Raw genomic sequence first — 26,486 nt, forward strand, 5'->3', positions numbered from 1 at the left:
TGGGTGTATGACACGTGGGTCCAACGGGTGGCTGGCCAACCTGTCATACAGCCAAAGGCAGGTGCAGTAGAGGGGCGAGGAGTAGATGGCCAACACGCACGTGAATTCAACGCAGTCTGCACTTCTCATATAAAGGCTCCCGCCAGTCCAATCTACGAAATCCTACGCACCTACGCACCTAAGGGCAAGAGCGATCACTCCAATCGCAAGATCAGTTGACTAGAAGCTAGACCCATGGAGGCGATGAGCGCGAGCATCAGCTGGCTGTGCCAGATGGTCCAAGACGCCGGCCTGCATCCTGGCACCAAGGAATGTCCCCAGGTAGTGCTTGAGGCCGCCAGGGAGAGGAGCCGCTTGGACGACAGCTTCGTCTCCTTGTTCGACGAGGTGCTCGTCGGCTTCCTTGACAAGTTCACCGTCGTCAAGAAGCTCGCGGACGACCTTGACGTACGCCTCCAGCCCACGCGCCCAGGCTCTGCGATGCTTGCCACCCTCAACAGCCTCTTTGGTGACAACCTCTTCGACACACTGGTGGCCCTGCGACTGCCCGCTGTCACGCCGGAGAATGTCCACCTCGAGGTCGCGCTCGCCGCGCAGCGCCTGGCGCAGCAAGACACCATCCACATAATCACCCACGTCTACGCGCAAATCGTCCACAAGGACTACTACATGCAAGAAGAGGACGATAGGATGCTGGCCTTCTTGGACCGCAGGGCAACCTTGGACGGCATTGTTTAGAAGCACGTTGAGCTTGCCGGTTGGTGACCCGGTGCACTAAGGCGTGAGGATGTCGTTGATGGATCCGTATGTATCTTTATCTTTCCATCAAATCCATGTAGTAGTATATGGTACTACTAGTAATTATCTTACCTTTCGCATCAACTTCATAATTTTCCTACGTACTCCATGCATGAACCGTGCCAGAACCAAACTTCTCATTACTCTAGGGAAAATCGTTATTTCTATCTATCGGTTGCCCCATGGAGCAGAACCAAATTTTACAAGTTACAAGTTCAAAAGGAAAAGCCTGCCATGTTCGCGTCGCACCCCCACACGGTTTGTCCGGCACGCCACTCAAGGGGGAATGCGTGCTGTGTTGCATTTTCACTTACAAGTGGGACCGCAGTTGAGAAAACTGACTATCGGCAAACCCCCACCCTGCCCACCGCGCAATGGCTGAGAAAACAGGAGGGAGAAGAGATGGCTGTAGCTAGCATGGACTCCAAGAAAATTGGTGTCGGATGGGACTCGTGTGGGTTGCATGTGCCGTACTGCTAGACATGAATGGTAGTTATGGCCCATGCCACCCCACTATATCGAGGTGCTGGTTACTCCACTATATCGAGTACGTAGAACAAATTTCCTGGAGTCCGTGCTCAGCCCTCCTCTATCTCTCTTCTCAGCCAGCCAGCAGACGCGCGGAACCCATCGTTTGTTTGCTCATATGCGGTCCCACATGTCAGTGAAAATGCAAGAGGACCCACTGAACCTGCACATCTTTCACCTCGACGTGCAAGTGATGAAAAACAAATCCAATAAAGATCTTCGATGGCCGCTTTTGGAGTTACTCAAGAGTAGTAAGATTCTATTTACAGTTTAACCCAAGATGCACATCACGTGGCTTCACCTACCACTATATTTTCTTGCATGACACGACCTGGATGCTGGATGTCCCACGTGTCGGCAAAAGGAGGAAGAACTCGACAAAATCTTCGGTTGTGCTCTAGGATTAGACTAGTTGTGCTAACTTAAAATTTTATTGTGTAGAATGGATGCAAGTTTTGGTATTGGGAAGAAGAGTACAATGATATATTGATAGAGCACAATTTAGTAGATGTTCTAGCACTTTTAGCTAGCATAGAGGCTAGAGATGAGACTAGTGCACTTGTTGATAGAATAGAGGCTAGACACGTCTACTTCTTTACACTCGAAGAAGAAAGAAGCACGCAAGATCGAGCCTCCGCAGATCAACAATGAATGCATCGAGAAGGCACTAATCCAACTTACAGGAGCAGTTATGGAAGTTGGATATGTTCTAAAATGTATTCTTGTGGTTCTTGTTTTCTTTGGTCTTGCTTTTCTAGTCAAAATTTTGGTGATGTATTTCCATGTACCAAAAAATCAATGATGAAAAAAATATATGTGATTGCAAAGAAAAATGTACGCAGCCGGGATGCGGCCGCGCGTTCGGCGCACGACCACCGCATCCGAGAAATGCCCCGGACACAACCCCATTGCCCTACCCAAATGGACAGAATCCGGGCAAAACAGAGGTCCGTTTGGGGTCGTGCGTTGGAGTTGGCCTTACAAGTGGGACCGCAGTTGAGGAAACTGACTATCGGCAAACCCCAACCTCGACCGCCGCGCGATGGCTGAGTAAGAGAAATGACTTGGTTGAAGAGATTGCTGTAGCACGGACTCCAAGAAATATGGTGTCAAATGGAAGTCGTGTTGGTGGTGTGTGCCGTACTCTTGGACGTGAATGCTTGTTCTGGCCCATGCCACCCTACTACTCCTAGTACTAGTTATAGTAGTAGTACCGAGGATTCGAGGTGCTGGTTACGTACAACGAACACATTAACATATGGCCCACCTCACACTGTGGCCAAATTTCCTGGAGTCTGTGCTAGGTTAAAAAGTGTTCTTTGTGAGGATGGGTGGCTGGTCTCAAGTTTAAAAATTGTTGTATTACGTACGTAGACGTAGAGATAGTGCAACATGTGAAGCTAGTACAAATAGTGTACTGTTGTTGATTGGCCTCATCCGATAACCTGTTGCAATGCACGTACAATTATGTATTCAGAAAATATTTTTTTGCCTCGTCGCAGCACCCACTCAGAGAAGCGACTCGATAGCCATTCATAAATTTAGTAAGTTTATCACATGCATATCATTTTATTACATAGAACAGGTCATCAACCCACAACAACAACGAGGATAGATTATAAATACTAAAGTTTTCATCACACAACAAATATAAAGCAATGAAATGAACTTCAACTCAACCAATCCTTGGCGTTGGAAACACATGCTTTGAACCACAAGTGATTCTCTGGGAAGGGCCAGCTATTGTAAATCTCGAGGCCAACGCAGGACTAATCATCTAGGCTAAAGCGGCCTACTATATCACGACCAGGGTAGATAACCACCGAAATGTCCGACGTATAGATACAGTTGCTTCTCATAAATGGTAGTAACGTTGTGTCAACAGCAGCTGGATCGGCTTTCACCATCATTGGATAGTTTTGTCCAAGGAAGAGCGAGTTTACTCCAAGAGCGAGTTTACTCCAAGAGTACTAATAAATAACTTTGATGTGTCCCGTCAACTCGCAGAACGACGAGAAGCTTGCTTACTACGCCTTCTCCCTCGCCAACACGTGCGCGGTGGCTCGCAGCACGAGGAGAAACTTTTGCTTACAAGCGGTGGACGTGCAGCAGTTCATTTGGTGTCAGATTGCCAGAAGTACTACTGTAGTACCATCATTATTGTTCGACTTCCGGAAGAGGAGAAGAGCCAAGCGAAGGTCACCTACTAACCTAGTACAGTACTACTATAGCCAAAGCTGGTTCACCTTTTTAGAGCATGGTTAATAAATATAGGCGGCTCTTGCAGCGGCACATCATTTAGAGCAAGTACTCTCTGCGTAGGAACAAAGGAAGTGAAACAAAAGTTGGAGTGGATGCTAGATTGCCAATTAAAAGATGATTACATAGGAAAAAAATCCTATAGCATTCTATCCTATGAATCAAATGACCAATGTAGGAAAATTATGAGGGGGGTATCTCCAACAGTGTTCCTGGGCTCGCACCTAACATCACGGTGGTCGAACTTGGAGTCATTCATCTGGTACACGTGGCATCTCAGATCTGGACACAAGGTGACGCGACCTCTCACTTCCTCCACCATTTGAAGCGGCGCGCCGGTGGAGGGCTAGCATACTCCAATATTAGATTGGCTCTATGTGATGTGGCAACTTCATATACTAACCGGACGCTGGCTATACTACTACGGTACTCACACTCCAAGAAGTGACTCAAATACCATTCATAAATTGAGGATATGACATGCATTCGCAACTGAAATGTACCATTCATTAAATACAACAAGTCATCAACACACAACGACAACGAGGATACATGTTGGATTATGGATTATTTCCAACAAAACATTCTAGCAAATACTAAAGTTTTCATCACACAACAAATAAAAAGCAATGAAATGAACTTCAACTCAACCAATCCTCGGCGTTGGAAACGCTTGCTTTGAACCATAGGTGCTCTGGGAAGGGCCGGCTATTGTCAATATCGAGAGCAACGCAGAACTGATCATCCAGGCTGAAGCGACATATGTCAGGACCAGGGTAGGGAACCACCAAAATGTCTGAGGTATAGATACAGTTGCTTCTCATAAATGGTAGTAACGTTGTGTCAACAGCAGCTGGATCGCCTTTCACCATCATTGGATAGTTTGGTCCAAGGAAGAGCGAGTTTGTTCCAAGACTATCAATACTGAACCAGGGAGAAGGTGTTTGCGCTAGCACACTTGTATCCATCCTGAATACCATGCAACGGGTGTTGGAATAGGTCAGGAGAGGGCGACCATGGGAGACAACACCTGCTTCCTCAGTAGTAACAGTCTGAGTGCACTGTATACAGACAAGAAGAGGTGATCCACTGGAATTAGTTGCCAGGCGCCACTGAGTATATAAGTTCTGCTCCTCCTCATGCTCGTGATCATCACCATCGTCATCTCCCCCTTGCTTATAAATTTTTTCAAGTATAGGTGGTGGAATGTTCACAGGACCTTGGAAACGCAAGAAGAAGGTTAATTAGTAAAGGGAAACTTGCTAACCCGCATGCATGTGGATGAAACAATTATAATTACGGTGGAAGACAAATGTACCGAAACTACGAGGATCCCATGCAAAAACAGTGCCACGAGTGGTGGCAGCAAACACAAGATCCTCGTATTCAATTGCATCACAGTACACATCCGTGTATAGAAACTGATTTTTGAGCAATATCCATCCAGTCAAACCACGAAGGACGGCAACAAGCTTGTCGAAGATAGCAACAACTTGATAGTTCTTGTAATTCCAAGAGCGGTTGGGAACTCGACAAATTGCTATCTTCAGTAGACGACAGTCACCATGATCGTATTTGAACGTACGTAGATCATCTGTGTGCTCAACCTCAGGGCACTCGGAGATTTTTGGAAGTGGAATCCGCTGATGAGTGTACATATTCACAAGTTCCCACTCGCAATTGTACCCAATATAAACAACCCAATCTCCATTTGTGCCAGCCCAGGACTTACCCTTAAGCAATCTTGACATCACACGTATCATTATCAAGCGGCATCAGCTTGCACAAGGCGATGCCTCCGTCGTCTGCGCCCATGCGAACAGGCTTATAGCGAAGAAGATAAGGGAGATCAAACCGCTCCTGGACCCTTGGGTTCCTTGTAATGATGTTATTTGTTGAGTCGAGAATGGGCTTGAACGAACCTGCCATGCTAGCCGAGGTGATGATGTCGCACCGATCAATGAGTTCCCCCACCACGTCATCTTTCAGATCGGGGCAAGAATAACAGGGTCGTTTCCGGCTTGTTCCCTCCATGGAGAAGACGATCGAACAATGGCAGAAGGAAGGGTGAAGGCAAATGGAGGAGGGAGGAAGAGCGTGCGACAGCAGTTCCAAATCGAGAGGGAAAGGCGAAGAGTCGGTGGACGGTTGCTAGTTTGCCACGGTACACGAAGAGGCGCCCCGGCCTACACGTCCTTTCGGAAATTGTACAAAAGGACTCGTCGTCGTCTCACTGACATGTTGGAACGGGACCACAAGTCAACGAAACATCGTGTGTAATTTCTCGTGCAAAATGCGATCTGGCCGCGTTGGCCCGAGGTGCCGCATTATTTCTCAACTTTATTTTTGTAATGGCGTGCCGTTCAGTTTTGAAGCACGACTAACTGGTACTGTTTGCAGAGAAAATATAAACTACTCTACCACTACTCCACCTCTAGTACTAGTAGTAGAAAAAAGATATATAGGCTGGAGCTTCAGAGCTTTCTTGCTAAGGGCTGCCCACTTGCTTCTCACACTATCACCCTCTCTCCAGATCTAAAAAAGACGGCCTCTCTCTCCCTCCTCACCGGTGGTCACAGATCCGCCAGGGAAGAAAAGGACGTGCAGTGTTGACGCACTCGTCGTCGGCGAGCGACACGCACTGACGACAAGGCCGTCCTCTCAGACCTAGCGCCCGCGCGGGATGGCCACCATCCCCAAGCTCGCTGTCGTAGTGCGTGTGGAGGACGATGACCACGAGCGAAGCCAGTTCCCGCCGACCCTCAGGTATGCTACCTCTTTTTGAACCATATCCTTGTTCTATTGCCCCATCTGCCATGTCGCTGCATGTGGATCTTTTTCCACTCCACCATCTTCCCAATTTGCTATCCTCTACTCTTTGCTGGTCACGCAGACGAAAACCTTAATTTGCACTATTAAAGGAAACCCTACTTCATGCAGACTAATCCATGTCTGGGTTGAATAAGGAAAGGAAGGGAGACTGTACTGTCCAAGAGAGTAGGCATCAAACCCGCATCTAGGTTGAGAAGGGGAAAATCAGTAGCTAAGGAACGAGTCTCGTGTCTCTTGGTTGAAGAAGGGTAGAAAGGCATGACAACGCAATAGAGAATGACCAGGTCGATCGGTTTGTTGTCCTCACATAGGAAAAAGGTGGCTAAACATAACAAAAATGGGACGTAATCCACATATCCTGCCTGGATATTTGTTGCTCTGGGCAACCATACCTCCCTCACCACTCTATGCGTCCGTGGAGGTACATCGTACTGGTGCGCCCACTGTCCGAATGGGCCTCGCATGCTCTTAGTCTAACTTTTTTGCTGTTAGTATAACGCCAACAGTCAAGTCAAGCAATGCTACTGCTAAAGTGATGCCACATTTAACTAATGCCGCACTCAGTCTAATGCCACCGATAAATTTAAGCAATGCCATTTAATGTCACTGGATTATTTCAGGGTTAGCTGTTGATTGTGGATGTATTAAAGATTTTTCAACTAAGGCATTCTAATGATGTTGCACAGCCAGTATACCAACGATGAAACTTGTTACTACCTTCAGATTTTTGCACTGTTAATGCTTATAGATTACATACCTCACTTTCATAAGTTAATTTTTTTGTACAGTGTCACCAAAATGCCAAGGCGCTGATGTCATTTTAATTTGGTTAAACTGCACAACGAATTATGAAGACAAGAGGAAAGGTTAAGAGTGGGCACCTCCTCCTCCGGTTGTTCTCTTGATTCGTTCGATCAAGTTTTTATGTTTGATCGATTATCAAGATTGGGATAGCAATTTTTAAGGTCCCCCCAAGTTCGAAATGATATTTACCTTGGAGGTACATGGTTTGCAATTTTTCATACTGTCATTAGTTAATAATGCTCATGCACAGCTAGTATACCAATGCTGAAACGTGTTACCTTTACATTTTGTATTGTTAATTCTTATAGAAATCTTCCAGTGCCAGAGTTTATTGAAATCTGTTCAGTAAAACCATTGTACTGTACCCTGTAATAAAATAACTACTCTACTGTTGCACTAACCACTGGATTAGTGTATATTTGTAGTATTCGAAATTTCGAATGGTGTTGCATTAGCGTATGGACATAAATAAAGGGTGGCAAGCTTTCCCATATATGTGCTCAAGAAAACTACTACCTGTTTTTCTAAATACTAGTAGACGTTTGGGTACTTTAAACTGAACCGCAAAAACCTCTTATATTAAGGAACAGAGGGTGTAGAGTTCACTCAAATTATCCCGGTAAAGCTAGTCACACCTTTGTTAAAATTAATGTTCATTATGTTATCGGAGGAGGTCTGTAAGTTTGTCTCTAATGCATGTCGACTACATACCTGACATCATGACGTAATGTTAAGTCATTTCCTTTTGTACAGTGTCACTGAATTGTCAAGGCGGTGATGGCATTTTATTTTAGTTGAACTGCACAAAATATTCTTAAAAGAAGAGGAAAGGTCAGGAATCGATCATTCTTTCAGAAAGAACTATATATGCCTTTCTGACATCAGCCTCTGTTGCCTTATTTATTCCTTCAAAAAGGTGGTTAGAAACAGTCTTGCTACCTTTTCCCATTAAGAAATTGGAATGCTTATATTTGTGAGTCTATGCTTCAACTAGTGCCACTTTTATAGTAATCACACTTTCAATATCTATGCAAACAGGGATGCTCGAGTTTAGTGGAACTACACAAAAAGTCCAACTGGTTCAACATTAGGAGCATGTTTTCTCCCAAACCTTTATATCCAATTGGAGGCACTATGAGCTGTTCATTAAGAATGTACATGGTTTGCTACTATCTTGCTACTCTTTTTGTACTGTCATTAGATAGTAATACTAGTGGTTTGCATGTGAATTTATTGGCAGGGTGGACCTACATTGGAGGTGCAGGACATGATTCAATGACTGGATGCTCAATTTCGGTTGTATCGATTTCACCTCTTCCATCACTGCGAACATGGATATCCTTGGTCTGATGAAGAATAGGCGCTATATTTCTGCTCTGAACAAGCAAATCAATTCAGTATGAAATTGTCCAGGGCAGAACATTACTGTATCAAATTGTCCAGTGCAAAACATGACAGATCTAAGCGGAAGACATGTTTAAACCGAAAATACAAGGTGGGGCATATGTTTACTAGCTGCTTGCTATTTGTGCAGACAGATATGTCTGCCCGTTGCTATTTAGCAAACACACAAAGTGACCGCAATTTCTGTTGAACTGCACAAGAGAATAGTATAGTCACTGCATGCAGTGCCATTTGAAAATAGATACAGAAAGATTGGATAGTCACTTCATGGACTGCAGAAAAGTAGTACTGTACTATTTATTGGCCAACACTAGGTGCTTCATTGCTTTGGTCTGATTATACAATGGGCATCATTTTGCCTAAGTTAAAGTTTGTATTCCGAAAATAGTCTCGCCGTGTGATCAAGAGAAGACCAAATCATATTGCAGTGGATGTTCCTCCATCATGTGTGGTTCATTCCCATGGTTCCAGCTATTGGTGAAACCACTTACGTTTGCAAGAGGAATTGTAGACTTCACAAACAAATTTGTCATTCAGTCTGTACTGAATGTTGGCCAAGAGAAGCATCCATGTTAGTAGGAAGAACATATGTTTTTTCTAGATCTTTGCTTTTAGAGCTACATATTTGTATATGATCTGTGAATCATTGAGATGCATTAACATGTTGATCTTATGTATGGGAATCGTACTAGTTGGTTTTAGTTGTGGCTGATCTTTGCTTTTGGAGCTACATATTTGTATGTGATCTGTGAATCATTGAGATGCATTAACAGTTCCTTATATATGTTCGCTCAGTGTTTACAAGTTACCGATCGATCACTAGCTAGCCTACTAATGCGCTCCTGGCTGTTTTAGTTGCGACGCAAGATCCGAAGTGGCAGTTTTTTGAATAGAAATGTCTACCTCTGAAGAAACTGACAAGCTGCTCTGAAGAAAATGCCATGCGAATCTGAAGAAACTGCTAGCAAAAACATTCGCAAATGCCTTATCTCCCAGCTAAAGTTCATCAATTAATGCCCTCGGCTGCGACTCGTTGCATGCTGCTCCGCGTACTGGCTGCGAGCGATTTTGAGTGCCCGCATGCAGCCGGCCATAATTAAGGCTGCTAACTGATGCGAAAAAGATGCGCTTTAATTGTTGCGGGCCTTTTAAATCCGTGGAATCATTATTGACAAGGAGGGAGATGATTCGAGTGCACTCGTTTGACCGTAAGGCCGGCGTGCAACCCAGCACGGACGGGACGGGACGGCACAGTCAGAATTTCAGTTTCTCTAGTTTTTCACGGCAAGCTGGTGCACTAAGCCATGCCTGCTTCATTATGCATTGAATTCCGATGACCGTCGCGCTACCTTCCGCTTATAAGTATTGTTTCTCGGCCTTCTATGGTGGCACCGTGACCCAACTCGCCCTATCCTCATAAGCCCCCACCGGCCCGACGTTGCTCGCCACTTATCCTCGCTCTCGCCACGTCCGCCATGCCCCCGCCCATCCGCGATAGGCGTGGCCGGAGGCGGTCACCGCCGGAACTAGTGTTCGGTTTTTCACCGGAAGGCAAATGAAGGGAGGAGGCATTCTATCGGTCTTTAGATGGCAATGCGGAGATCGAGGACTTGTTGGAGCGCGGCCGCCTGGCGGAGGAGCAGGAGTTGTTGGAGCGCGACCGCTTGGCGGATGAGCAGCGTATCACCGATTTGCGCCGCCAGCGGGACATGGAGCAGCAGCGCACCGACGCTCTGAGTAACGAGCAGAGCGCCCGCACGTGGGCCAACTACGTGGAGGCCGGCGCCCGGCAAATAGCCCTGGAGGCTGTCGGGCACGCACGCGTTCGCGACGCCGATTTTACTACTAGCTCGTCAAGTGGGTTTCCCGCTTAGAAGCCGAAGCTTCGGTGGACCACCCCGGCATGGAAAGGGCCAACGCGCGCGAGCAACGCGCCCTATCGTACCTCTAGCAAGTCCGAGGCGAGGCGGAGGACGCCGGTGCCGGCGTTTAGCGTGTACCGCAGATGGCGGCCGGCATCGTCTAGTTAGCTAAGAGTAAGTTAGTACTTGTACGCTACTAGAGTATTAGTGGAAGTAGATAGTTAACTTGGCTATGATGGTTGTCAACGTGGAAGTTCAGTACTCTATATGTGGATCAGACCTGTTACTTTGCTCTGAATGTTGAACTTTCCGTTTGAACATATGGAATGGGTTATTATTTTTGTAAATGGGTTGTATTTGTCCTCCACGGGTTTAGAGGCTTACTTGTGGGCCTACCAAGTTGAGGCGTACACAACCACGCGATGATTGTACGTGGAGAGGATGACAACAGGGACCCGCCAAGGTCATGGCAGTACGCGAGCAAAGTGCCTCCTTATTTCAATCCAATAAAAAAATGGCTCCTCGTAATGGATTTCTGACATCTGGGTCCCATGCCATTGTCAACGTAGTCAATAAACGAGAGAGTTGCACAACGAGCGGCTGACATCAGGGACCCAGCGGCTCGCCCAGTTATTTTTGTTTTGGGTTGATTTGATAAATGCCACTCCAAATCTGGTGTTTCTAAGAAATGCCATTGCAATTTCCTAACTTTGAAAAATGCCATTTCATGCCATCCCCAATGGCATTTTTCGAAGTCTGGAGTGGCGTTTTTCAAGTTTGCAAATTGCAGTGGCGTTTTCCAAAGTTTGCAAAAATTGCATTGGCATTTTTCAAAGTTTGGAAATTGCAGTGGCATTTTTATGAATCGCCATATTTGTTGTGGCATTTATCTAATTTGTTTTTGAGACGGAAGCAGGGTGTCAACTGGGCTGTGCGGGGCACTCTGGCATGTCTAGACAGCCTTCTCTTTTATGTTTACCACATACCAGCCCGGTAGTTTTTTTTTCTTTCTGAAAATGGCTAGCCCAGTTTTTTCGTGATTTGCCAAGTAAGTCGCTTTGTCAGGCCTATTGGGCTGCAAATCTTTCAAGACGAGGAGAGTTTCATTCGGCTGGACGAGAAAATGGCCTATCAGTAATGAGAAATGGGATGTACATTTTTAAAACACATCAAAGCGGCAATTACTTTCAAATTTCTTTTTTTCATTTCAAGATTTTAAATTGCATTAATTTTTATGCGTGGACAATTTGTTGGATTTTATATTGATATACATTTATTTTTAAAATCAGTTTGAATGTGACTCGAAATTTCGGGATTAAAAACAGTTTGGACCGCACCGAAATATGCAACATTTCGTATAATTTTTTAACCGTGGCTACAATATGGGCTGTAATGCTAACAAAAAGAATATGGGCTCCAAAAAAACCCTTCAGAATTAGCAAATGGGCTGTAAATTATTAGAAATAATGGCAGATGGGTTGTATGCTGTTTTCCACAGATTTGAGGCTTTCCTAAAAAAAAGGTTGACGCACAAGCAGTGACTGTTGGATGTCCATCCAACGGCCGTCGTGCTTCTTAAATCTCTGCTCTTCCTACTCCAGCCGCTCAAACAAGCGCCGGCGGGACTGCCTGCTCCCTCCTCCCCGCGACCGGCTGTGCTGCCATGCAGGCTTCACCGCCCCACCGTACTCCCATCGCTGGCCTAGCCATCCCTCTACTCACCCACACCTGTTGTTATTCTCCGGCGACGGCAGACGAACCAGTAAACCCTCGTATAGTCATACTCCCCTCCGCGTGGGAAACAACTGCCGAGTCTTCCCTGCCTCCGTATCGTTCCCTTCCTAGGCCTCGCCGTCGTCCACCGCCCTGGTGCTACCGGCGCGGCCTGGTCAATGTGGTCAACGACCAACATGCATCTGAAGTGGACTGTACGTGGAGAGGCTGACAGCTGGGTCCACGGCCGCACGCAAGGAAATGCCTCCTTATTACGCACAAAATAATGATTTCTCCACCTGACATCTGGGACCCACCGAAAGGGCCTCTGTATTTCGCGAAAAAACGTTACCGCCGCTGACAGCTCGGACCCACCAGCTATATCTTCGCACGCAAGGAAGTGCGTCCTTATTACGCACAAAAAATGAATACCCCCTGCTAGCTGGGACCCAGTATAGTGGCAGGCTGACTTGTGGGCCTACTAAGTTGACGGGGACGGAGGGCTTTGTCAACCTAGTCAATATGCATGATTCTAGCTCCAGTGACCGTATGATGTCCATCCAACGGCCCAAAGTAGCGCCGGTCGTGCCGCATGCTCCTGCCTACCGTGGCCGGCTGTGCTGCCGCGGAGAACTCACCGCCCCCTACTATTCCCACCGCTGGCCAGGCCCTGCGGCGCCGGCAGCCTCACACCGCAGCCGAACCAGTGAACCCTCGTACTCCTCTCCGCGCGGGCTTCCACTGCCGCGTCTTCCCCGGCTCCGCGTCATCCCCTTCCTAGGCCTCGCCATCGTCCATCGCCCTGGTGCTCTCGGCGCGGCGTGGTCAACACAAGCTTTTAAATATCGGTCGTATCGGCCGCAATATCCGCCGCAATACCGGTTTTGACTGCCCACCGATATGAAGCTAAGTTATGTTTAGAAAATTGAGTTTCTCAACTTACCGGCCGCAATATCGCTGGTCAGCCCGCAATTTCGGGCTGATAAATGTCTGACTGATACGGACGATATGTGAAAGGGGCCCAATTTACAATAACTCGATGAGCCCAGCCCACAAACGTGCACAAGCCTGCATAGTACTAATAGACCTAGGTCTTTTCCTGGGCGTACTTGTACACAGCGGCGGCGGCGGGGATCTTGAACGTGTTCCTCTGGCGGCCGCCGGCTGCGACAGCGGACAGGTGACTACACGGCCATCTCCATTGCTCTCCGGCTGGAAGCCTACTCCATCCTTGCCATTAGATCCTTCAGCGTTCATCATCTGCAATGGTACAACCTTCTCTGGCAAGCTGCAAACCAAAGAGCTTGAAGCAAGTAGTGATTGCGGCTGGCCCTTGTCTCGCTTGCCGGCGGCGGGCACGGACACATGCAAGCTAGTTCAGTTTCTACCACGCACACACGAAGCAGAGGAAAAACAGAGCACTTGTTCGGTTTTGACTTTTGAGAGAGGGAGAGAGAGACACGCAGTACACTAGTTCAGGTTTAAGCAAATATTACGAATGTACATTCAGGTTTAAGCATACAGTACGAATGTGCATTCTGTCCTCAAGTCCTTGTTGCCACATTGCTTGAATTGCTTCTTGCGTCTAGTACAAGTACACTCGTTCTGTCTAGTATAGTACTAGCAGTCTAGTACACTAGTTCTTTTGTTTATGCCTTATTAAGTGGCTAACTAATCATGAATATTTTGTGTAATTTCTTAGCTCATCATGTCAGCAAGTGCGACTTCATCAGCAGCACAGAAAGCAGTGTCTGCCAAAAATAAGCAAAAAAAGGATTCAGCTTGGGAGTATGCATTTTCGCCAAGTGAGCAGCACCCGAACAATGTTGGATGTAATTTCTGTAAAAGTATCTTCAGTGGAGGAATCACCAGGATGAAGCAACATTTAGCTGGATTGAGAGGCCAGGTTACTCCATGCACACAAGTTCCTTAAGATGTTAGGGATAAAATGAAGACAATCCTTGAGGCAGCAGAACAAAAGGAACTACATAAAGAAGAAGAGTTGAACAAACTTAGAAGTCAGGTTCATATTGCTGAGGAGGAGGATGATGAGGAAGGTCAATCAACCACTTTAGTGCGAAAGAGGTCTTTGACTAAAGGACCACTTGATGGTTATCGTGAGAAACCAGAAGAAGCTCGTGGAAAAGGAAAGAATTCTCGGACTAGCACTCAAACCACACTAAATGAAACATACAAGTTGAAAGAGAAACAGAGAGCTCATGAATACATTGCAGATTGGTTTTACCAAGCTGGAATTCCATTAAATGCCGTTCGCCTCGATTCATTTGATTTAATGATAGAAGCTATTGGACAATATGGCCCACGATTGAAGAAACCTTCTCCTTATCAGCTTGGCACTCCTTTGTTGGAGAATAGAGTCAGATCACTAGATGAATATGCAAATGCGCACAAGGAGGCATGGTCGTTGACTGGATGCTCTCTTTTGACAGATGCGTGGACAGATTGACGGGAAAGAAGCCTAATGAACTTGGTAGCTCATTCTGCTAGAGGTGTGTGGTTTCTCCGAGCTGTAGATGCTTCCGCAGATGTTCATGATGCTAATTACATCTACTCTTTGGTACACTCATGCATAGATGAAATTGGTCCGGAGAAGGTTTTACAAGTAGTTACCGATAATGCTTCAAATAACATGGCTGCAGCAAAGTTACTAAAACAGAAATATCCTCAGATATATTGGACTCCTTGTGCAGCACATACCATTGATCTAATGCTTGAGGACATTGGTAAGAAGCCTGCTATCCAGAATACAATTAAGAAAGCAAAGTCTATTACATGTTACATTTATGCCCACACTAGAGTGTTGTCTATGATGCGTTCTTTTACTGGTGATCGTGATTTAGTTCGAGCTGGAACTACTCGTTTTGCCACTTGCTACCTTAATTTGAAAAGTCTATATGACAAAAGAAAAGAACTGAAAGAAATGTTCGGATCAACAAAGTGGAGCGACTATAGGTTTGCTAAGCAAAAAGCAGGAAAAGTTATTGCTAAGTTGGTCATGGGCAACGATTTTTGGTCATCAATTTTGCGACTTATAAACTATTTTGAGCCACTAGCATTTGTACTTAGAAGGGTGGATGGAGATGTTCCTGCTATGGGTTACCTTTATGGTGATCTTGAAAATGCAAAAAAGGAAATTGCTGTCCGTTTTGATGGAAATGCAAAGAAATATGGTTTTATTTGGGATATTATTGATGAAAGGTGGAACGACAAACTCAAGACTCCATTGCATAAAGCCGGATACTACTTGAATCCATTATTTTATTATGAGAACAAGGCAGAGTTGGAGGAAGAGGTTTTCGTCGCAACAGTCGTACAGTGCGCAGGTCGTGTGTACCATGATAATGACAAATTACAGGATATGATTGTTGCCCAGCTTAATATGTACACTAATGGCACTGATTCTTTTGGCTCTGCAATGGCTATTCGACAAAGAAAAAGTACAACTATCATCCCAGGTAAAAGCTCTCTCTCTCTCTGGTTTCAACAATATTTATCTTGTCAAATTTCTAACTTAAATTTGGTTATATTTGCAGCAAATTGGTGGGCAGCACATGGCACTGATGCAAAGGAATTAAGAAAGATGGCTATCAAGATTCTAAATTTGACGTGTAGCTCATCTGCATGTGAAAGGAACTGGAGTGCATTTGAGAGGGCACATACATCACTTCCTTCATGCATTACCTTTTCATGTAGCATATTGTGCTTTTTAGATCTTAATGGCCGCTTCATTGTAGGTCCATACCAAGAAAAGGACGAGATTAACACAAAAGAGATTGAATTCTCTTGTCTATGTCATGTTTAACAAAAGGCTTCAGTGGAAGTATGCTCAAAGGAAGAGAGACCCATTAGCTAGAAAGTTTGTTGATGATGAACCACCGAATGAGTGGATTGAAGGGGAGGTGAGTGTTGAAGGGTAGCAGCAAGAAAATATTACTGAAGAACAAGATGGACAAGGAGAAAATGCATCTGATTATGATGTTGAACAAGATGAACTGGCTCAGGCTGGCGTAAATGAGAAGAAAAGAGCACTGAGCAAAGGTTCGTCAAGCAAGTCAAAGAGAGCCCGCACCATGGAGGCGGAAGAAGAGTCTTCTGACTGTGAAGAGGAAGATGATACAGCCATGCAGTCAATGGACGATTCTTCAAGTGATGATGGAGAGAATGAGGACAATTTCCTTGACGATGACTAAAATCTACAATGAAGCGACTGGATCAATATTTACTATTATGCCTACAAGCACTTAATTGAAATACGTTTGAACTATTTACTCGTGATGCACTTGAACAGGATATTTATTTGTTTCATCGTATGCTTTTTTCTTACTGTTTTGGTTATGTCGATATGAACTTACCGATTTTTCGTATATGTGGATTTGGCAAGCATAATGTGTGTTCATTTTTGTCTCCATGGTTTACTCCATATTCTATTAAAAATGATGGCAACTATAACATCATAGATAGAAAATTATAGACCAATTTTAATTTCCGATATTACTACATATCGTCCGATATATCACCCGATATCCGATATCCGATATGTCGAGGGCAATCCGATACGAACCCGATATCCGCAATTTTGAACCTTGGGTCAACGTGGTTAAGGAACGGCTTCCATCGGACGTGGACTGTAGATGGAGAGGCTGACAGTTGGGTCCACAGCCGCAGCAAGGAAGTGCCTCCTTATTACGCGGAAAATAATTATTCCTCCACATTACAGCGGGGACCCACCGGACGGGCCACCGTATTTCGCGAGGAAAAACGTTTTCCCCTGATTGCGGGGACCCACCAGCTACATCTTCGCACGCAAGGAAGTGCTTCTGGGCAAAAAAAAACGATTTGCCCCCCTGACTGCTGGGACCCACCAGCTACATATTCGCAGGCAAGGAAGTGCCTGACAGTCGGGACCCACCTGGTCGAAGCGTACGTAGCATTGTCATTCTGTCGCGAACGTGTACGTACATACTGGTCGATGTAGAGGCGCGCACGTGTCGTAGTAGAGGCGCGCAGGTAGCATGTACACGTACGTACAGCGGACAGTGTGCAAGAAAGAAAATACGGCCACGTACGTACATACGGGCAGGGTCTCGAACACCTACTCGCGCATACGTACGGCCAGGGCTCGTGTACATGGCTGGGTCGGAACGGAGAAACAGCGTCGTCGTCGTGTTCATCGGGAGCCAACCGGCTGGGTCAGAATGGAATGCGTCGTCGTGTTCATCGGGAGGGCTTGGACGGAACAGTCGATGGAAACGAGGCCTGGCATACCGCAGAACGGAGGAAACGACCTTGTGTTCGACCGGCCACATTTGAAACGGGATCCTGTTCATCGGGAGGGGTCTGGTGTACCACAAAACGGAGGAAACGGACCTCCTACGGTCGAAACGGGGGTCCTATTGATCGGGAGGGGTGTGGCGTACTGCAAAACGAAGGAAACAGACTTGTGTTGGAGCGCTACGGTCGAAACGGGGGTCCTGTTCATCGGGAGGGGTGTGGCGTACCGCAAAACGGGACTCCACGGGACAATGTTCATCTCCACCGTCGACCCCCTCCAGCCTCCACGGGCTACTGTTCATCCACCGTCGACCTCCTCCAGCCTCCACCTGCGACTGTTCATCCACGGGCTCCTGTTCGTCCAGCCTCCACCACGCGCTACTCCACCGGCTACTGTTCAACCAGCCCTCTCCACGGGCTCCTGTTCAACCACCCCTCCACGGGCTACTGTTCATCCAGCCCTCCATCGTCTACTGTTCATTCTGCCCTCCACGGGGTGGTCCTGTTCATCCTGCCCTCCACGGGGTCCTGTTCATCCAGCCCCAACCGGCTCGATCGATCGGGGTCCTGTTCATCCAGAGGCAACACCACGGGTCCTATTGATCCACCCCCACCGGGAACTGTTCATCCAAACCCCCCAGCAACGCTCACTGTTCATCCAGAGGTAGCATCGATCGGCTTCAGTTAGCAGCAGTAGCGAAGGAATCGCTCGATCGGGTTCAGTTAACAGCCATCGATCGATCGCTCGGGTTCAGTAATGCGTAGCCAGCAGTGCAATCACTCGGGTTCAGTTAGAGCCCAACACCTCGCTCGGGTTCAGTTAGAGCCAACGCCTCGCACACACGCGCGTACGTGTACGAGAGAAACGTGCATCGCTCGGCACCCGACCTCCCACCGTAACCGGGAACTCCCCGAAATTTTCCTCGCCCTCGCTTCTACCACGGTTTTTTCCGTCACGGACGACCCAAAGAATGTCATGCAGCTGCGTCTCCGGCCCGCCCAGGACGAAAAGCCCATTTTCTGTCATGATTTTTTGTCATAGAAGTAGGAGCCCACCACATCTATGATGATACCGGGTTTTGTCACAATTATCGTCATAGAAGTGTCATATGTATGACAGAAAAAAATTCGCTCGGCCCAAAATGTCACGGATGTGTCTTTTTTTTGTAGTGTCAGTGGCCTGGCAGCCCATGAAAAGCCTCGTTTTTGGGCCTGGCAGCCCATGAAAAGCATCGCTTCTTGCATGTTTTCTTTTGAATCTTTCTTTTTGAGGATTATTTTGATGAAGATTATACTAATCCGGTGTTTATTGACCCGGCTTGGCTTTTGACTATAAGTCATCAGCATACGATCAGCTACAATCTGGTGTTTGTTGACCCGGCCTGGTTTTTGACTATAAGTCGCCAGTATGAGATAAGGTAACATCCGGTGTTTATTAACCCGGCCTGGCTTTCGACTATAAGTCGCCAGTATATATTTGGATTGCGCCATTGGAATCATGCGCTTATAAATCATTGGGTATATTATTCAAATCTTTAATAGCCAACATGGCTGGATTTTTATTATGGTTATCAATAAACCAGTATTATGATTGAGGTTTTCAAAGTGGCTTTAGCGCAAGGGCTATTACTTTATCAATGGATATGATTTATTCTACAATGGAATGAATAGTCCCGAGTCACTGCAGGCTTACGACCCGGCACTTGGGGGCTATATTATTCACGTTGAGATTACATCAAATATGCAAGTCTCATGTCGGTGCAATCATGCACCATGACACTTGGGAGCTAATGCAAAGTCATTTTTACTGGCCTTATTGAAGACCCGACTCATCACATCATAATGAGCCGGCCCTTGGGGGCTACCAATTGCTCCTGTCAAAAACTCAAGGTACACCAGCCTTAATCCATTATATTGAAGGGTTTATTGCTCAGTTAGTAGAGGACAAGACTCTTAACCTTGTGGACGTGGGTTCAAGCCCCATGGTGGGGTTACATCATATGATGTTATTTTCAATGAAGTATATATATAAAGTCCCAGCTCAGTATTATCTTGCTGAGCCGGCCCTTGGGGGCTACACGTTGCTGTTTAAGCCAGGTTGATCATATCTACAAAGTCCCTGCTCATTATTGCATAATGACCCGGCCCTTGGGGCTACACTGGTTCATGTTTTTATGAGCATAAGACAATTACAAGTCCCAAGTTGCTGCAAGCATGACAACCCAGCACTTGGGGGCTACATAATATGGAGTATTCAGTTTTTACTAGTGACTGAGATGAACAACATGGATTTCTTCAAGGTTGTGACATTTATATTGAAGCAAGTCTTAAGCTGTTGCTACGCTAAGACTTGGGGGCTACAAGTGATAGGCATATAAGAGGTATATTTTGAAGCTTGATGTTAACTACAATTATGACCCGGTGCCATAAATATTCATAAACCGGCAAGTTCTACATTCTTAAACCGGCTGAAGATCATATGAGTATTTCAAAGACCAATATTTTTGTTAAGCATTGGGAGCTGAGTCAAATGAGTTATTTTTCACAATATTTCTCTGTGACAAACCAATGTCAGCAAATTGATTATGAAGCTGACCTATTGGCCCGGATTTTCTAGAAGAAGGAAACAACAAGGACTTAAGGATGACCAAGATCAGTTTAACATGGATAAATCCAAATTAAACTGGGGGCTAATGTCGGGGATATACCCCGCGGTATGACCCGGCCGGAGTTATAATCCGGCTGGGACTTGGTAAACCGGCAGCTGGCAAACCGGCTGACAGTTAAGGCAGATGTTAAGTCAGATGATAACCCGGAAGGTGTTAAATCAGATAATAACCCGGCAGGTGTTAAGTCAGATGATAACCCGGCTGGTGTTAAGTCAGATGATAACCCGGCAGATGTTAAGTCAGATCATAACCCGGCAGACAGTCATAACCCGGCAGACAATCATAACCCGGCGGACAGTCATAACCCGACAGACAGTCATAACCAGCAGACAGAGTCGCCTGGGGTTAACAAGCCCGAGACGTTAAGAAGCCCAAGATGTTAAGAAGCCCATGAAGAGAAGTTAAAATAGTTTAAGTCTTAATCCGAGTTGGACTCTACATGTAACCCGCCCCTTCAACTTATATAAGGAGGGATAGGGCACCCGAAGAGGGGGAGAGAATCTTAGGGCTAGACATAACTAGGAGAGCCGGTTTACGGCGATTCCCTCATGATGATAATGAGACCTAGCCACAAACAGCATGTAGGGTTGTTACCGGATGATGTTTCTCGGGGCCCGAAGCTGTCTAAATCCTTGTTTTCTGTTGTGTCTCTCGATTCCGCCCAACCCCTCTCAAGCTACCACATAGATGCGTTGGCCTCACGACTAAGTCCTCACACTAGGACATCTGCCGTGACAATTCCACGACAATAGGTGCATATGATCCAAGGAGAGAAAGTATGTTAGCTTATGCCTCTCCCTCGTATAAAATTGCAATAGTGATTACCGGTCCAGTTATCGATTGCCTAGGGACAAATAATTTTCTTGTGTGACAAAAAGCTCTCTACTAAAACTAACTTAGTTGTGTCTTCATCTAAGCAACCCCTACTTTTTATTTACGCGCTCTTTATTATCTTGCAAACCTATCCAACAACACCTACAAAGTACTTCTAGTTTCATACTTGTTCTAGGTAAAGCGAACATAAAGCATATGTAGAGTTGTATCGATGGTCGTTAGAACTTGAGGGAATATTTGTTCTACCTTTAGCTCCTCGTTGGGTTTGACACTCTTACTTATCGAAAGAGGCTATAATTGATCCCCTATACTTGTGGGTTATCACTAGCATTTTTTGGGTAGTAAGAAATATCATTTAGGGTTTTGTTAGGGTTAGGTTTAATGATATGGTTAGGGTTAAGGTTATGCTTAAGTAAATGCCTATATCATGAACGTTGTAGTGGTTACGTCTCGAATTGTAGCTCGATCTAGTCCTAGGGTTATAGTTTTTGTCAAGAGACTGTTAGGATTTTTGCCTTGGATGACCGTTATATTAATCCCTCGACTTGTAGGATGGGATCGATCATCTTTGTTGAGACTTCTACGGAGGCGGCGGCAAAGCATGAACGTGCAGTCAGTGAGGAAAAGATGGACTTGTGGGTCAAAGACATCGATGCATTGAATGCGACTTGTAGAGATTTTTCAAAGTATTATGTGTCGAAGTGCAATGATGACAAAGTTAAGTTATACCAAGCTAAAGAGAAAAACATAAGCAATCTCAAGAAGGAAGAGAAAATTCATAGACGCGCTCTTGCAAGGAAAATTGCATTGTCTGGAACAAGCGATGAAGTGAATGAGATGGAATTTAACAACCCTGGCCAGATCATTGACTGGCTAGTTAGGCAACAATCATCGGCGATACCTAGTCGGGCATCTCGTTGGGCTTGGGTCCATGAAAGAAATGATGTCATTTGTTGCAACTCGGGGCCGTACGACAAAGATGTCTTGTTGATGGACAAACAGAGGGGGTTGAAACACATGATGTTGTAGTGTCATTTGGACTGTAATGGCATGTACCCTTATCATTTATGTAACCTATGTCATTTGAACCAGTGAGAACTTTGTGTATTAGGTAATTCTAAATAAGTTATGCTTTGTGTTTATTTTGTATCATTTGAGTTAAGTTTTGTTATATTCCATTTCATGTAGCATTGAAAACAGGACCCCGGAGATGAAGATAGCATATGAGAAGTGTTGTGCCATTGCATCTAAGAGTCTGGCGGTAGCGTGTGATTAGGTTGTAGCGAAGCGACAGCTTGGTATCTAGAGGGATCTAGAAGCGTGGTTCAAGAGTAATGATGAGGCAAATGCGGCCATGATGGATTTCAACAAGTATCCTTTTATGGAGGAACCTTCTGGTCTTAAGGAGAAAACAGTTTTCTGGAGGCTTGTGAAAGAAAAAAGAAGATACTTAATGAGCTGCATGAGATGGAATATGCTTGCAGACAAGCTGTGGCAATGGAGATTGGGTTCTCTGTCAGCAAAGGAGAATTCCCCGAGCTGGACTTGACAAAACCCGAACAGGTCATTAGATGGGCAATCACACAAGGCATGTTAGAGATTCCGAAACGCCGTGCTCGATGGGCCTGGTTCGGCGAAAGGAAAGGTGTGTTGGAGAATTGGGCGGGATTCTCGGATTATCAACTGAAGCCTAATCCTGAGCGTGACGAACAAATTGAACGTCTTATACGTTTTAGATCTATTTTCCCGTTGTAGAAAATGTATGCTCCCGCTTTAGCTTCTAGTTTGAACTCCTGTCATTCGAATTAGTAGATGTTTTAAGTCATTTGAACAAGTGTCATTTGTGGGTGTAATGAACTATGGTCAGTTATGTATGTATTTGCTACTCGATCATTTCTGGATGCTTAGTTCATAGAAATTTCTAAGAAATGGAAAGGCAAAGGGCTAAAAAAGAAAGGGAAAGGGACAGGGATCAGAGCCCTACCGCCATGGGATCCGACGGTAGGCTTGCCAACCCTACCGTCGAAAATGTGGCCGATTTGGTCACAGGAGGCAGCAGAGCACGCCGTAGGGTGACCAATGTTGGGGAACACGATAATTTCAAAAATTTCCTACGCACACGCAAGATCCATCTAGGTGATGCATAGCAACGAGAGGGGAGAGTATTGTCCATGTACCCTCGTAGACCGAAAGCGGAAGCGTTTAATCAACGCGGTTGATGTAGTCGTACGTCTTCACGATTCGACCGATCCAAGTACCGAACGTATGGCACCTCCATGTTCAGCACACGTTTAGCTCAATGACATCCCACAAACTCTTGATCCAGTTGAGGTCGGTGGAGAGTTCTGTCAGCACGACGGCGTGGCGACGGTGATGATGAAGTTACCGGCGCAGGGCGTCGCCTAAGCACTACGATGATATAACCGAGGTGTGTAACTGTGGAGGGGGGCACCGCACACAGCTAAGATAAATCTTGGAGTGCCTTTGGGGTACCCCTGCCCACGTATATAAAGGAGGGAGGAAGAGGAGGCGGGCCCTAGAGGGGGCGCGCCAAGGTGTGGGGAATCCTACTAGGACTCCCTAGTCCAAGTAGGATTCCCCTCCTCTTTCCTATTCGGAGTAGGAGAGAAGGAAACAGAGGGAGAGAGAGAAGGAAAGGGGGGCCGCGCTACCACCCCTTGTCCAATTCGGTTTGGGCAGGGGGAGGGAGGCGCGCGCCACCTCTTGGCCCTTCTCCCCTCTCTCCACTAAAGCCAAATAAGGCTCATTACCTCTCCCGGCGAATTCCAGTAACTCCCCGGTACTCCGAAAAATACCCGAATCACTCGGAACCGTTCCGATGTCCGAATATAGCCTTCCAATATATCGATGTTTACGTCTCGAACATTTCAGGACTCCTCGTCATGTCCGTGATCTCATCCGGGACTCCGAAAACCTTCGGTACATCAAATCACATAACTCATAATACAAATCGTCATCAAACGTTAAGCGTACGGACCCTACGGGTTCGAGAACTATGTAGACATGACTGAGACACATCTCCAGTCAATAACCAATAGTAGAACCTGGATGCTCATATTGGCTCCTACATATTCTACAAAGATCTTTATCAGTCAAACCGCATAACAACATACGTTGTTCCCTTTGTCATCGGTATGTTACTTGCCCGAGATTCGATCGTCGGTATCCTCATACCTAGTTCAATCTCGTTATCGGCAAGTCTCTTTACTCGTTCGGTAATGCAATAACCCGCAACTAACTCATTAGTCACAATGCTTGCAAGGCTTATAGTGATGTGCATTACCGAGAGGGCCCAGAGATACCTCTCCGACAATCGGAGTGACAAATCCTAATCTTGATTTATGCCAACTCAACAAACACCATCGGAGACACCTGTAGAGCATCTTTATAATCACCCATTTATGTTGTGACGTTCGATAGCACACTAAGTGTTCCTCCAGTATTCGGGAGTTGCATAATCTCATAGTCATAGGAACATGTATAAGTCATGAAGAAAGCAATAGCAATAAACTAAACGATCATAGTGCTAAGCTAACAGATGGGTCTTGTCCATCACATCATTCTCTAATGATGTGATCCCGTTCATCAAATGACAACACATGTCTATGGCTAGGAAACTTAACCATCTTTGATTAACGAGCTAGTCAAGTAGAGGCGTACTATGGACACTATGTTTTGTCTATGTATTCACACATGTATCAAGTTTCCGGTTAATACAATTCTAGCATGAATAATAAACATTTATCATGATATAAGGAAATATAAATAACAACTTTATTATTGCTTCTAGGGCATATTTCCTTCAGTCTCCCACTTGCACTAGAGTCAATAATCTAGTTCACATCGCCATGTGATTTAACACCAATAGTTCACATCGTCATGTGATTTAACACTCTATAGTTCACATCGCCATGTGATCAATACCCAATGGGTTTACTAGAGTCTATAATCTAGTTCACATCGCCATGTGATTAACACCCAAAGAGTACTAAGGTGTGATCATGTTTTGCTTGTGAGAGATGTTTAGTCAATGGGTCTGCCACATTCAGATCCATATGTATTTTGCAAATTTCTATGTCTACAATGCTCTGCACGGAGCTACTCTAGCTAATTGCTCCCACTTTCAATATGTATCCAGATTGAGACTTAGAGTCATCCGGATCAAAACTTGCATTGACGTAACCCGTTACGACGAACCTTTTGTCACCTCCATAACCGAGAGACATATCCTTATACCACTAAGGATAATTTTGACCGCTGTCCCGTGATCCACTCCTGGATCACTATTGTACCCTCTTGCCAAACTCATGGTGAGGTACACAATAGGTCTGGTACACAGCATGGCATACTTTATAGAACCTATGACTGAGGCATAGGGAATGACTTTTCATTCTATTTCTATTTTCTGCCATGGTCGGGTTTTGAGTCTTTACTCAACATCACACCTTGCAATACAGGCAAGAACTCTTTCTTTGATTGTTCCATTTTGAACTTACTTCAAAATCTTGTCAAGGTATGTACTCATTGAAAAAACTTATCAAGCGTCCTGATCTATCTCTATAGATCTTGATGCTCAATATGTAAGCAGCTTCACCGAGGTCTTTCTTTGAAAAACTCCTTTCAAACACTCCTTTATGCTTCCAGAAAATTCTACATCATTTCCGATCAAAGTCCACCAAAGTCCATACTTTGTTCTCATACATGGATCCCATCTCAGATTTTATGGCCTCAAGCCATTTTGCGGAATCTGGGCTCATTATCGCTTCCTCATAGTTCGTAGGTTTGTCATGGTCTTGTAACATGACTTCCAGAACAGGATTACCGTACCACTCTGGCGCGGAACGTACTCTGGTTGACCTACGAGGTTTGGTAGCAACTTGATCTGAAGTTTCATGATCATCATCATTAGCCTCCTCACTAATTGGCGTAGGAATCACTGGAACTGATTTCTGTGATGAACTACTTGAAGGAAATATGCCCTAGAGGCAATAATAAAGTTATTATTTATTTCCTTATATCATGATAAATGTATATTATTCATGCTAGAATTGTATTAACCGGAAACATAATACATGTGTGAATACATAGACAAACAGAGTGTCACTAGTATGCCTCTACTTGACTAGCTCATTGATCAAAGATGGTTATGTTTCCTAGCCATAGACATGAGTTGTTATTTGATTAACGGGATCACATCATTAGGAGAATGATGTGATTGACTTGACCCATTCTATTAGCTTAGCACTCGATCGTTTAGTATGTTGCTATTGCTTTCTTCATGACTTGTACATGTTCCTATGACTATGAGATTATGCAACTCCCGTTTACCGGAGGAACACTTTGTGTGCTACCAAACGTCACAACGTAACTGGGTGATTATAAAGGTGCTCTACAGGTGTCTCCAAAGGTACTTGTTGGGTTGGCGTATTTCGAGATTAGGATTTGTCACTCCGATTGTCGGAGAGGTATC

Source organism: Triticum aestivum, chromosome 2D (genome assembly GCF_018294505.1).
Source record: "Triticum aestivum cultivar Chinese Spring chromosome 2D, IWGSC CS RefSeq v2.1, whole genome shotgun sequence".
NCBI lineage: Eukaryota > Viridiplantae > Streptophyta > Magnoliopsida > Poales > Poaceae > Triticum > Triticum aestivum.